A 14,491-nucleotide genomic window follows, 5' to 3' on the forward strand; every position below is an offset into this window, starting at 1 on the left:
AATTTTCCCTTAGCTAGGAGATTTTTCTTATCCTATTTTTTCATGGATAACTATGTATTGCTGCAACTACATCAATATAATTAAAACACAATAAATTAATACCCTATGAGGGAATCTGATAAACTGTATAAAAGGGACTTAACACCAGTCTATGTTATATCACTGTAACAGGATATATACTCTACACATTTCTGTAGATATGAAATGCTCTACGTGGTGCTCGGAGATAAAACAGGGAAATCAAACACGGGCTCAGCGGGGGCTGATAGCATTGCAATGCCTGCAGGGAGGGGAAAGCTGTGCTCCCTGGAGAAGGGGGCTCCCTGCAGCACAGAGAGGTTTCCCTCTACCAGGGGGCCTGGGGAGGCCCCAGATGTTGTCACTGTTGAGGCGCTAGCAGAGAAGGAAAGCCCCGATTCTCAGCGTGGCATAGAAAAAGTACTTTATTGTTTGAATCCAACATATATATAGAGTTTTCAAAGGTAACCCAGATTGATCAGCCAGAAACCTCCCCCTAGGCCTGATTGGCCAGGCCTGCACTGTCCAAATCTTAAGACACTGTTTTCAACAACATCCAAACTTTATCTTTGTTTATAAAACACAAAAAGAATTCTCATGGGAAAGACCTGTGCTAGCCACAAGATGTGGGAAGGGAAGTCCCAGCCCAGAGAAAGTGGGGTGGGAGGCAGGGGGGCTCCTGCTGTCAGACACTTCCCAGGCTGGATCCCGGGAAAAAGCAATCTCACCAAGCCTCGATGGAGAAGCCAAAAAGCCTGAAGGGTGTGCAGGGCACTGCCTGAAAGTAAGGGAGGTCTTGGAGAGGCTTGGTGAGAGAACAGTGGCTGGTGGCATAGAGAAGACTGAAAGGAAAAGTTCCCTCTTGCTCTCCTGGACAGCTGTGAGCAGGTGCCCAGGGAACCAAGACATGCCCTAGCAGCAATACAGCTATTTTGGTCATTAAATCTTAGCCTCCCCCTCCCCATGCCGTAGGCCAACACAAAATGACTCAGGCTCTCTCTCTACAGTAGATCTCGAAGCAAAACATAATCTCGTTAGTACAATAACCTGGGTTACTCATCCACACTTTCTTCAGCCTCCTTCCAGACCTCCTACTCTCCCTCGTGTGCCATTTCTTTGATCCAAAAATGCTTTACTCTAAATTAGCACTGCTGTCACAGCTATCCAAGAGAGTTCATCTCCACAGAGTTTGTATTCCTGCATTAAAAATTGCTGCAAGTCAGCTTTTCTCCCCTTGTGAGCAAGGGGAAAAGTTTCAGCTCGTGCCATGCAAAAACCACTTCCTGATTTCCCACTAGGCACGTGCCAGGATAGAAAAATGTAGTTGCTTGAACCACACAGGGAAGGGCTGGGAAGACTCTAAAGGCTCTGCTCTGCACTCAGTCATATGTATTAATTACTAAAATGAACATGTATTGTAAGCGAGTGATCTCGGGCAGTTAAATCTGAACTCAGGGCAGGCCTCTGGAGCCCACTTTATTTTTTCCACCTTGATACTTTGTGATAACAATTCTAGTGCAACTGTTTTAAAAAGTTTAAAAAAACCTAAAACAAACCAAACAAAACCACAGGGAAAAAAAAAAAGAACAAAAGAAATAAAAGAAACCGATGATGAAGCAGGAGACAATGTAAACCTGTTTGACCAGGTGTGACTGAGCAAACATCAACAGACTATAGCAAGTTACTGCAAAAATTGTATGAGGCAAACCCCATCCCCTTCACTACCGTTCTGGGTGAAGTGCTGCTTTTAGCAGGATCCCCTTGACTCAGCCTAGGACTCACGCAACCACATTGGGATACAGGCCTTGCCCAGTGGGTGTATTTTAGACTTCTAATGACACAATTGACGTGTTTGTTTTGAAAGCAGATCTGAGATGCTAGACTGTGAAGATTTGACCCAATGTAAAACTCGTAGGCAGTTCAGCTGATGAGTAGAGCTAATTCTTTAGCCACACTACATGTGCAACACAAGCTTCATTTTAGCCTCAGAACACATAAAGGCAAAGTGGGAGCAAAATCAGCAAGCCTTAAAATGCTACTCCTCTGTTCCTCCACCAGACACACCTGACTAAATTAAACCAACAATGCACCTGGAACCAAAGGCTATTTTTCATCCTCTTTTTTTTGCCAAGATACCTTGGAGTACTAATTCATATCATGTACGAAGAGTCTGTAAAAACTTCCTTCTAAAATTATAACAACAGAAGAAATTAGGACAGCTACTAAAGAGTAGGTTGGTTATAATCAAGCTATAGCACCTCTGGGATGAAAAAGGTAGCACTTTTTGAATTTGCATTTTGTCAACTTACACAGCTTATTGCTGTGGAAGGAATTCAAGGCGAATAGCACTAAGACAGGATTTGCCAAAATGTTGGAAAACTGATCATTAATCGCATTTGCTAAGACTGTGATTAGGGTAATTGCTCTGTATTTCTTTTCACAAACCTGTTGTCTATGGGGGGATCAGGAAGGACTATCCCCTGCCCCATGAAGTGCAGCCCAATTGCCTCTTTATGCCTTTTTTTCCCCCTGAAAGATCAAACATGTGCTCCTGAAAAGGCACAATACTGATGGCTGCATACTGAGTAGTCTAGTGGTTGGATCTACTAAAGTAGTATCTGTTTAATTGTAGTTGTGTCTCATTTGCTTTCTAGGTGACTCGTTATTCTTTGGAGTGAATTTTCAAAGGGGTTACTTAGCGGTGGGAACATGGAGCTGGGGTTTGAATGGACTTCCATAAAAACTGAGTTTCTGAAATGCTACCCAGTATTTGGGGTGGCTGATGGCAACAGTAGGGCACAAGGTTTCACATGGTGTCAGTGGCTACGCAGTGTATTAATGCTACCCTCAATTTGGCTCTAGCTTCCTTTTTTTTTTTTTTATTTTATTACACAGGTGCATAAAAAGGTTCTTCTTGTCTGAATGTGAAGCAATATTTGAAAACTCTGTTTTAATTACTAGCACATGCATTTCTGTGACACACATCCCTGAGGACTCTAGGCATTGTCACGTTAATTTAGAAACACTGATATCATTATAATGAGCATAATACACACCTTAGACTACATAAGACAGAAAGAAGAGTGCAGCTCCTGTTCTCTCTCCCTGCAGATTAAAAACTCCCTTGAATACTACACCATTCTTTTGTACCATGGCTGTTAAAGTTTCGTTGTGGGTTGTTTTTTTTCCATGCTTATTATTTCAACAAGTATGTATAAAATGTGTTCAGATCTAAAGAAAACAAAAAAATCCTGTTCTTCCTGTCAGTACTACAGGCTTATCCCTATGCTTCATAAATCCATCGGATTCTTTCCCTCTTAGATCACCAGCTACTAGGGTTCAGTAGGATAAGTTCATGCCTTGCTTACATTGCACAAAAATGCTGTCTTCAGGTTCTGCTCTCAGTGTGTGTGCACAAAATGTAATTGCATCCAGCTCATTTGCTCTCTCTCTCTGTTATTTGTGAAGAGCCAAGAGGATTAAAAAAAAAAGCAGGAAACATTTGATGTGGTTATTAAACCCAGTTCATCTGACTTAAAGTAAACAAAGTAATAAATCTATTAAGAAATAAGATGCAACTTTTACGGTTACTTTCCAGGAGACCCATGCCTTAAGAAAGAAAGAGAAATTGAGTTTTTTGCCAGAGGCATTCCTGAGAAAGGTAAGGAGGTATGCAAATAGAAATCTAATCTGGCTCTGATGTATGTGCTTGGGCAGAGAGCTATTGTTAGACAAACGTTGCTCCTGAGCAGCACAACTAATGAAGCCTTATTTCCTACAGATTTGTGTCCTTTGTCCCATATCTCTTTCTCTTCACCACAATAATCCCAGCTCTCCTTGTGCCTCCAATCACACTGTCACTACAAGAGACAACAAACTGGGACTGGTCTGGAGCTACAAAAATACTCACTGTCGGCACGTGTGTGCTGCCTGGCCAGCTGGCTGGGAGCAACTCATAATCGCTGAGAGCCTTTTCTTCAGTCAGGGCAGTAACTTGGCTCTGTCCCTTATCCTGCTGCCAGACTTCACAAAATGTTTAAAAAAACATAATCATGTCCAACACTATCAGTCTTTCAACTTGAGTCAAAACCTGATTTGCCAGAGGGTTACAAAAATTATTAGGTAGAGGACAAACACTGATTGTGTAAGCTTTGTTTCCACAGGAAACTAGATTCAGAAGTTCAGCTACTTTTCTCTTCTTAAAAAACAAAAAACCCAACAAGGCTAATTAGGAAGTTTTCCCACAGTCATTTTCAGCTGCAATAGTTTGTGTAAGAAATGGTGACTGACCTGCATCTCACACTAATGGTTAATGTCTGATTCATTTTTTTTAAATAAAGAAATGTGTGAAAGCTTCTATTCTGCTGCTAACACTGACACCTTTTATATGACTAAATATTTCCAGCCTACTGCACAATTATTACTGACCCTTTTCAAAGGAAACATGCTGCCTCCTCTGTGGCTTGCTCTCTGTGTACCTCTCCATTCTCAGCTTCAGGAGAGCTCTGTTGGACTGCATTCTCACACTGCCTGGACTTTAGACCACATTGAGCAGTAAACAGTGTCTGCTCCTAGTGTTCCCTCTGGCATCTTTGCTTGAATTGTGACCTTATGTTTTGGTTTTGTTGTTTATTCCAGTTTCTTCAACACACACTCCCACTGCTTCTTCACCAAGCTGCCAACTAAGAACCTGCTTTAAAGGACCTTATCTATTTCTCCTCAGGAAACCTAAACAAAGGAGTAAATAACAGAGGACAGGCAAGCTGAAAGCTTACACCTCCCAAATCACTTAGTTTTCTCGACCCATCACACCAAATAAACCTCGTTTATGATAACTCTTGTATTGGTGGAGGAGGGCAGGATGACAGACAGCCCTTGAGGAGCAGCAGATGTGTTTCATTTTGCCGGAGGCAAAACACGGTGCTGCCAGCAGGAGCGGGGCTTCAGAACAAAGGATGGAAACACAGAGGCTTGCAATACAGTGTTGCAACATCCGACAGCTGGATGGTGACCAGCAGTTGGAGTTGGTGAACGGAAAAGGAGCAGAGGTTACTTGTGTCATCAAGACACAAGAAAAGGCTTCCATTTAATCTGTTCTCCTCAAAATGCCTGCAGCTTCCCATCAGTCTTACTTGGGCTGAGGCCAGCTGTTGGAATTGCACCCCAGATCTCCAGCAAGAGGCTGTGCAGGACCAGGACAGCGGGGAGCAGCAGAAGGACCCCTGGGAGGTGCCCAGACTGCAGTGGGCAGTGGTGAAGGCTTCACCAAGGCTGTGGTGAAATGAGACATCTGCCATTTTGGGTTGAATAAGGAACAGAACGTGCAAATCATAGAGGGAGATTGAGAAGACTGTAAAACAACCATATTGCTTGTAAGCCATGGATTCTGATACTCCAACAAATGACTTTTCATAGGAGTATGGGAAACTCCTTTTTTCATACCAGGGCTGTGGGGCTGTGTGTTCAGATGTAACTCTGCTTAAATACTAATGCTGGACACAGTGAATGTAAAACAGGACAGATATGTCCTTCCCTGCCCTCCCTGCATGTGGGCACAAATACATATATATGTTTATATATATATATATATATGTATACCCACACACACACACATTTACCCTTTTTCACCTTTGGACTTCTGGGAGCAGGAGAGAGGATCTGTTGAGGTGTGGTGAGGCAGAGAGCACACAGCCTAAAGACTCTCTGGGATTGTCCATCTGCTGAGGGCCTAGCAGGAAGGAAGGATAATTGAAGTACAAATTTTCTTTAGCTGTAATTAGATGTGCATATATATTAAAAAGATCTCTAAAGAAATTTAAAAAGATAATTTCAAGATTAAAATAAGGTGTAGCACATTTCAGAATCTAGATGTTTTCCCTTTCAGACTCTTGTTATACTGAGGGGAATAGCTCATTAGTCATGTCTTGAGTTTTATAGTAAATTATCTCAGATGCATTGGCAGAAGATTAGAAGACTAAAACAAACCCAAGCCTTTAAAAATTGCATTTTTCATACTCATTGAACTCTAGGGCAAGACATGTATTTTTTGATCTACTGAATTTACTGTAAAAAAATGCTGACATAGTCCTGACATTTGAACCCGTGGATATAATCTGGTAGTTACAGCTCTGGTAAAAGTTTTCAGATAGCCAAAAAATAAAAAGCATTTCCCTCCAGTGTTTATTTAAACCTATAACAGAAGTAAGTTCCCTATGAGGTCCTGACTTTGCTAACATAAGCACAACACAGTATAATGTGAGTCTGTTGGTTCACCTTAGTTTTCCAGCTACATTTCTTCTTGTCTCTTCTACTGGACTCCTATTCCAAATCCTAAATTCTCTGATGGTCAGGAGCATCTTTGTAATTTCCACCCTAAGTGTACTTGTGGCAAGTCTGTGTCCTTCACCCTAAACAATTCTTTCAATTTTTATGTGTTTGTTACTAACATGGCACCCATGAGTGCATTCCCAGAGTCATCTCGACTTCAGTTTTCATTTGTTAGGGTAAATGAACCATATTTCTGAACAGCCTTGTAGCCCTTCTTCAGAACACTCACAGTTTGAATTGGTCTTTCTTGAACAGCAGTGAACAGAACTCTTTTTGTCTTGCCATCATGAGGTAACTTCTTAACAGCACTGTCTTTGGGTCTCCTTCAAGTTAGATTGTGTGGAACCTGAAGTCAAGATCTATTAGATCTATTGTGTTTCTTTTGCCTAGAAAGTCTGTTATACAGTTATTACCAAAGAAAGCTGCCACATTAGCCTGGCACAATCTCCCCTTGATGAAACTATACATTTTGTGCAATTCTCCTTTTACATTTCCAAGTATTCTTTGCTTTGTATTATTTGAAAAGCTCCCTGAATGAGTGGAGGTAGCAATCCACAGTAAATTAAACTGGATGTACTAGGGAAACTAGGGAAAGAGCTCAAAGAATCATAATTGCCATACAGATCAAAAGTGTCTTCATAAGTCGGTCTAGCTGACTAACATTTATCACATACCAAAAAGAATGAAATCAAGATTCTGGCAACAGCCTATGTCAGTCCACAGCACCAGTGCAAGGAACAAACAGCACCAATACATAGCTGTACTCAGCCATATTTATCAATCTCCATCACAAGTGCCAGTTACGTATTTGATGAGTACTTCCATTGATCTGAGCTCTGTGGTAGCAGAGACCACAAATAAAAAAAAAAGCAACCTACATACAGGTCTCTTGGGACAAGGTTTAAATGGAGTGAATCTCTTATGCTGGCTAGCTAGGGACTCATTAGTGAATTCACCATCCATTGTGTTTGGAAATGCTAGAATCCATTCTGGGAGAAAAGCCCTTCAGCCCTTGGAGTCCCAGCAAAAGAGTAAAGTATTTTTTTATCATTCAATGGCCCCAATTCATCCCCACTGCAGAAAAGATTATGCCAAGGGTCATTGTTTCCTGTCCTCAAGCAGGCTAGAATCTCTTCTGAAAGGGCAGAAGTTTGAAGTGCTTGCAGACCTGGTAGGAAGTGCTATGAAAAGCAGCCAGGAGCTACCTCCCTGCTCCCAAAAGCAGGATTTTCCTGTATAATTATCCCAGCAGGAGCTGGAATCTGAGGGACTCCCCTGAGTGTGGGACTGAGTGAGGCATAAAGGCTTTCACTGCCCAGCTCCCCCAGCCCTATGCAGAGTGGAAAGCAAAGCAGTCTTTTCCCTGGCAGTGCAGGTATCTTTCCCAGCAACAGGACTGCTGTACTCTGTGTGTGATGATTTGATGCTGACATAATGCTTCCATGTTACCTCTCAACATGGGAACTTCGGCACAGACCTGTTCAACCATCCTTGGCCTACGTAGCTGCTGTCCAAAATTGCCTCGTAACTTAGCAACTAACTTGCTCCTGCTATTGGTCTTAGGCCTTCTTGAACATTACCATTTCTTGAGATTTTTCCTGTCATTATGTATATATCTTTCTAGTATTCCCCCCAGCCCCAAGGCAATGCTTCAAGAAGCAACTCACTTTTCTTGGTTTTTACCTTTTGTAGGCTGTCTCTCTAATCACTCTACAGGAATCTCACCAATATGGCTACAGCTCATTCTGACATAGATGTATCATCACATCACTTAGCCCAGCTGTTACTTCAGTTAGGCTAATTAGCAAGGAATAATCAACCTTTGGCCATTAGCAATCAGGACTCAAACCCAGTATGCTAGAGAAACATATATAAATGATCTAAAAACCAGCCAACCCCCATCACATATTTGAGTCATGATTTTCACACCAAGTCTAATGCAGTTCATATAAAACTCAATTTATTTGTAATAAAATGTTTCATCCCAGGAGAACAGAAAAGTACACAAAATACTCCTCCATTTTAATAGAGCCAGAGAATGGTTAGGTTGGAAGGGTGCTTAAAGATCATCTGTTTCCAACCCCCCTGCCATGGTCAGGGACACCTTCCACTAGACAAGGCTGCTCAGAGCCCCATCCAACATGGACTTCAACACTTCCAGGGATGGGGCATTCTCTGGGCAACCTGTTCCAGTGCCTCACCACCTTCACAGTGAAGAGATTGCTGGGTTAACACTCTCCTACCACTAGCTACAGGAACAGGCAGCTACACTTGCTGCAAAAGCAGCTGTTAAACAGCTGTCTGTCTCCATTGCTGGGTTTTGTCCAAGAGCAAAGAGGAGCTGCACGCCTTAATCTTCATTTATGGACTGAAGAGACTGGCTTTGCTTATGTTTTCTTTCACTGTTGCTATTGTCTTATCTATTTGGTATCTTAGATATTTATGCAGTACACAGGCTTCTAGCACCTTGCAATTCCCCCTCCCCCCCCCATTTGTGTCTGTTTATATGTGCTCCCGTGGCTTGTTTAATTCAGAGACATATGAATACCTCAGGGTCTTGAGGTTTTGCTGCATGTGGTGATGTACTAACAGTGTACAAAAATATTTAAATTGCTACTTGAAATACAATTTGTACAAAAACTTAAACAAGCATCCATCAGAAGACTGATATGAAACCTCCATATAAATAAGCCTTTAACTTCTGTCAACAAGTAAAGACTTGCAAGGGAGCCTTTGGTCATATTTCAATGCATTGAACACTGTTTTATTAAGAAATACATTAAATCCCTCATTAAGAACACACTGGAAAACAACCCCTGCGTCCTCCAAATCTCTCTACAACCTGGCAGGGACAAGAAAGCTTGAAAACAACGTTGAAGCTACAAATGGCATATAAAAAATTTCCAAAAGTATTTATTAAATGACATATTGAAAATTCAAAGATAGGAACTGCAAAGTAAAACAAAGTAAAAGTACTCAAGTACAGAACCATGCTTTTCCCCCCTTTTTTCCTTTTAGGTAACAGCAGAAAAACAAAATACCTTTCAAAAAACTACCCTTTAAGTAAATGGAGATGAGGTTTCTACTAAACATTTACCTTTCACAGTGAGCATATTTTTGCTTTGTTAGCAAAGGACTGCCAGTGTTTATCAAATAGGATTAGCCTCCTTAGGCATTCCCAACCCCCCAGTTAACTGCACCTTATGAATCACCAAATTTATAACTTGTCAGGCGTGGTCTGATACCTCAGGACAAACTGGGACCCTGTTGCAAATGAGACACGTTAACTGCTTAAGCAGTTCAGCAGAAAATACATTGTTATACATGCTGAAGTCTTGAATGCATTTTTACTGTAGTAAAAAGAGAGAGTAATGGCATAGCTTTTTTTGAGAGCTGTAGTCATGGGTATCCCCAAACCAGATGATTAAAAATGAAACAATTCACCTAGAGGAGCTTGCTGCAATGCAGAGACTGGAAGGTGGCTAGAAGGATGAAAGAAATAAATCAATTCCGTTTATTTTTAAACAAGGTTCCTTTTTAGAGGGAATAAAAATACTAATATCTCTGCCATAATTTCCTATGGACTTTTGGAAGTGCGAGCCATATCTTGCACTTCTTCCCCCTCAACTTCCATACGATTTCAGCTCCTTCTTAAAAAGCTTCCCAGAACTCAGTCCTTCTGGGTGGTGGTGCAATGTAACCCATGAGGAAAGGTAACTAGCTACATGAAAGAAAAACACTGAACAAAAAGGTAAAATCCACATGCAAGATCCACACTAGGCATGCTCAGTCTCTTCCGAGCACCAGCAGAGGTTATTTTTTTTTAGAATAGGCTCATGCCTTTCACTTTATTTGGTCTCAAATGCTCAGTGAAGAGCTTGGTAGCTCAGACAAGAGGTGTTTAGGTCCTTGGCTTAGCTGGAGTCGAGGAACACAAGGGAACTCTGCATGTAAATCATAAGACATTGGAATTGACTTCTTTGAGAGCACAATATAAAAGATTTTAAAAATCTCCTGCTACTATCTGGATCTGGTTGTGGGAAGTAGCCTTTAAAAGGAGCTTCTTAAGTTTCCTTTGTATTTATTAATTTCTTGCACCACTGGGAGAGCTTTGCAAGTGTGTAAAGCATAGGATACCTTTGCCACAAGAAAACAGACCCTGGGTAAAGAGAGAATGACTTGGAGTAATACAAATTATTCAAAATCACAATCAAAAGTGACACATTTGATAGCTGCCTATTCATGAAATAGCATGCATTGCCAACAGTCCTGAATAAGCGGACTGCAGGATTTTTAACAATGGAGAAAGACCAAAGCATGCTGGAGACTAAAGTGTAAGCAGTATAAATGTCAAGTTTTCCCTTCACGCTGAGAAACCTGCCCTGCGCTTCCCTTCCTGACCCCTGCCTAGATAACTATTGCTGTCTCTGTTGGTTCTGATGCAAACCCTGGAGCCCTGTATACAAGCTTGATTTGACCAAATTCAGTTGCTTGCTATAAATATGCCACTGTTATATTCATGTACCACACAGCTCTGTTTAAAGTTCTCACAGAACATGTGCCACTTCCCTGCAGGGAAAAAAACCTCAAACCACAATCAAAACAACACACCACCCTTCTTTTTTTCCTCACTACATTTTTACTCATGAAACAAGGAGAGACTATTCATGAGTAGTATTACTCATGACTTGAATCAAGCTGATATAACTTCAGAATACAATGGGGAACCTAATGAACTTTTAAGGGTTTGACACGGTGCATATTGGACGTAGGTTTTTGAAATATTACACCGCATTGTCACGCCTCACTACGGGGATAAACATTGGCCCAAGGTTGATATTTGCTGCAATATTTTGCTACTCATTTCCAGTATTTTGTTTTTGATACCAGATGGGCACACTTCCAAGAAAACCAAAATCTTCTTCCTTGGAACACTATGCAAACGCTGGCTATCTTCCTCTATGATCTTTATGTAGTTGCAAAACTGCATGGTGAGGATAAGGGGTGACTGCTCTGACATAGAACTTAAGTGTAAAATAAAGGATCAACACTGCTGCTTTAAAATGTTTGGCAACAGAGTAAAAAATATGTTTTAAGCCAAAGGAAGCTTTCCTAACAAAGACACAGCAGGCCATCTATCTACAAGGGTGTATGCATTTGTTTCTGATAAAAGCGACCCCCAAAACTCCAGGCACATATTTGATTGTAAATGAACTTTGTATTTAGAGACTAAAGGAAACTTATTGCTTATACAGAAATCTTTATTCTAAAATTTAAAAAAAGGAAAGAAAACAACACCCAATAACAAAAACCTCAACAACAAAAAAACCTGTAAATTCAAGATCTATATAAATAAAGGAAAAACAATTAAAAATAAAACATCATCCGACTAATAAATAATTTTCAAATACACTAAAACATTAAAAATTGATTTCACTGTGTACTTATTCCTTGAAAAGAAACTTTAAATAGCAATTCTGTTAAACAGTAAATTGTCTTGCAGAGCTTTTATAATTTTTAGAAATCATAATAAAGGTAGTTTACCTGATTCCTGAAAACTCAGTGGGAGATGCAAAACTAAGTCTTGTTCACATCTTGCAGTACTTCAAGAGAACTAGTTACAGGAATTTACCTAACTTTGCTGATTAAAAATACCCAAAAAACCCAAACCACATGAAAAACCTCACCAGTTTTCCTGTGCAAGGTCTGCAGATGGTAGCAAGAGTAAGAAGAGAAAAGTCCACTAAAAACGTATGACTCAAAACATCTTGAAGGTACTGTTAATAGCTGCTTGCAGCTAGGATTTCACCATTTTTGGAAAGGTCAGTTAAGTGAACATTCACAAGTAGGAGAAGTGTTATTCTAGTAAACCAAAACATTTGTGGTTAGTAAAATTGAACCAGATTTCGTATCTACATTAAAAATATGTTTCCATTTGTCAACTTGTGGTTTTAAGTACAACTCAACAACATTCTGGGAAATGAATGATGCAATCAACACTTCCAATAGAGAAGGGGCTAGACTGAATAGGATTTAATAGTAATAAAATACTTGAAGCGAACAGTTTGTCTAATACATACCAGTGAAAGGGAGACTGCTTCCTTACAGATTTTTACTGAAAACAAGAAGGAAAGCTGAAACAGACAAAACTCAGGGTACTTCCACTAATATACCACAAGTAAATAGAGTTTTGTAAGAACTCTGGATCTCAATTTGTTCTGCAAAACACAAAGAAGTTTTGGGGCAACTTAGGTTTTCCAGCAAATGGAATGATTCTCAATTTCCTTCTTCAAAAGGAAACATATCCTTCTGTCTTTGCTATGTGGATGGGGAAATGCACAGGAAAAACTCACTAGTGTTAGCATAGACAGACTCTTACATGGTCACAATAGAAATGGATTTTTCTTGAAAGGAAATTAGGGTTGGAGCTCAGCTTCAGCTTCCAAATTGACTTCAAGAGAGAGCCTGAGAGACCTAACATTTCTGGATTGCTTTTTCAATTTTATTTTTTTATTTCTTTTTAGGCCAGGCAGGAAATGAACAGATACATGAGATTAGGTCAGTTGGTCAGAGCACGGTGCTAATAATGCCAGAGTTATGGGTTTGATCCCCATACAGGCCATTCACCTTAGAGTTGAACTTGATGATCCTTGTGGGTCCCTTCCAACTGCAAATATTCTGTGATTTCTGAATCACTGGGGAGCTACTGCAGATTTTCACAGCTGAAGTGGTTTCATGGTAAAACAACCTTGTTTATTTTTCACTTGCATCTTTTGATAGAGCTCTGCAAATTAAAAATCAAAGTCACAAAAGTATCTCTGTACATTCAGAATTGCTACTGATTCCAGTTAGAGACAATATACAGCATGATACAGTCTTACAGAAACAAATTTGGAGAGTTGCCAACGTAGGTCTCCTATTTGTGACTTTAGTGGCACTAATTTGACACTCAACATTCAGAAGATGTGCATTTGCAGCTCAGAAAGCCAACTGTATCCTGGGCTGTACCAAAAGGAGTGTGGCCAGCAGGGTGAGGGAGGTGACTCTGCGCCTCTGCTCTGGTGAGACCAAACCTGGAGCGCTGCATCCAGCTCTGGGGTCCCAAAATAATATGGATATAGACCAGGTCAAACAAACCCAGAGGAGGCCATGAAGATGCTCAGAGGGCTGGAGTACCTCTCCTATGAAGACAGGCTGAGAATTGGAGTTGTTCAGCCTGGAGAAGGCTCTGGGGAGACCTTAGAGCACATTCCAGTATCTGAAAGGGACCTATACGAAAGTTGGAGAGGGACTTTTTACCAAGGCATGTAGTGACAGGACAAGGGGTGATGGCTTTAAACTGGGAAAGGGTCAGTTTAGATTAGGTATTAGTAAAAAATTCTTTACTGTGAGGGTGCTAGTGCACTGGAATACGTTGCACAGAGAAATTGTGAATGCCCCATCCCTAGAAGTGTTCAAGGCAAGGTTGGATGGGGCTTTGAGTAACCTGGTCATGAGATGATCTTTAAGGTCCCTTCCAACCCAAACTATTCTGTGATTGCATATTTAGTATTGCATCTTGATACAAAATTCTAACCAGTACCAAAAGGCTCATTCCTTGAGTTTAAATCTCATTGTCAGACTTGTGGTTGAAAATATATGGAGGGATTTTCTAAACTCTTTGAATGCCAACAAATACATGTGGTATATATGATGAGACAGTGTTAGACAAAGAAAACAGGAGAAGATTTTGTGTCTATGCCCACACATTGGGACTAACAAGCTTTTACACAACACTTGGAATACTTTATGGGCTAGGACATAATAATTATGTCCTATTTATAGTGTATTTTCCCTGAATGACATTAACTTTATTCCTTGCTTAAACACTCACCAAGAAGTGCTGGTTTGCTTACACTTTGGTAATTCCAAGATGCTACTGCTCTATAATCTTTCACTTCTTCCTTCCACCTGCCCTAAATAGAAATTTATTTGCACAGTATCTGTTTTTAGCAGGATAGACCCTGTATTTAAAATTAGTCTTAAATAGTTATTTTAGCAACTATTTGTCAGATGCACAAGCCTCCAGGCCAACATGTACTGACTACATGAACATATATAGAACCATCTGCCTTGGGAAAATAAGACCAATAGCAAAGTCATTCTA

Source organism: Lichenostomus cassidix, chromosome 2 (genome assembly GCF_008360975.1).
Source record: "Lichenostomus cassidix isolate B80296 chromosome 2, HeHo_3.0, whole genome shotgun sequence".
NCBI classification, from domain to species: Eukaryota; Metazoa; Chordata; class Aves; order Passeriformes; family Meliphagidae; genus Lichenostomus; species Lichenostomus cassidix.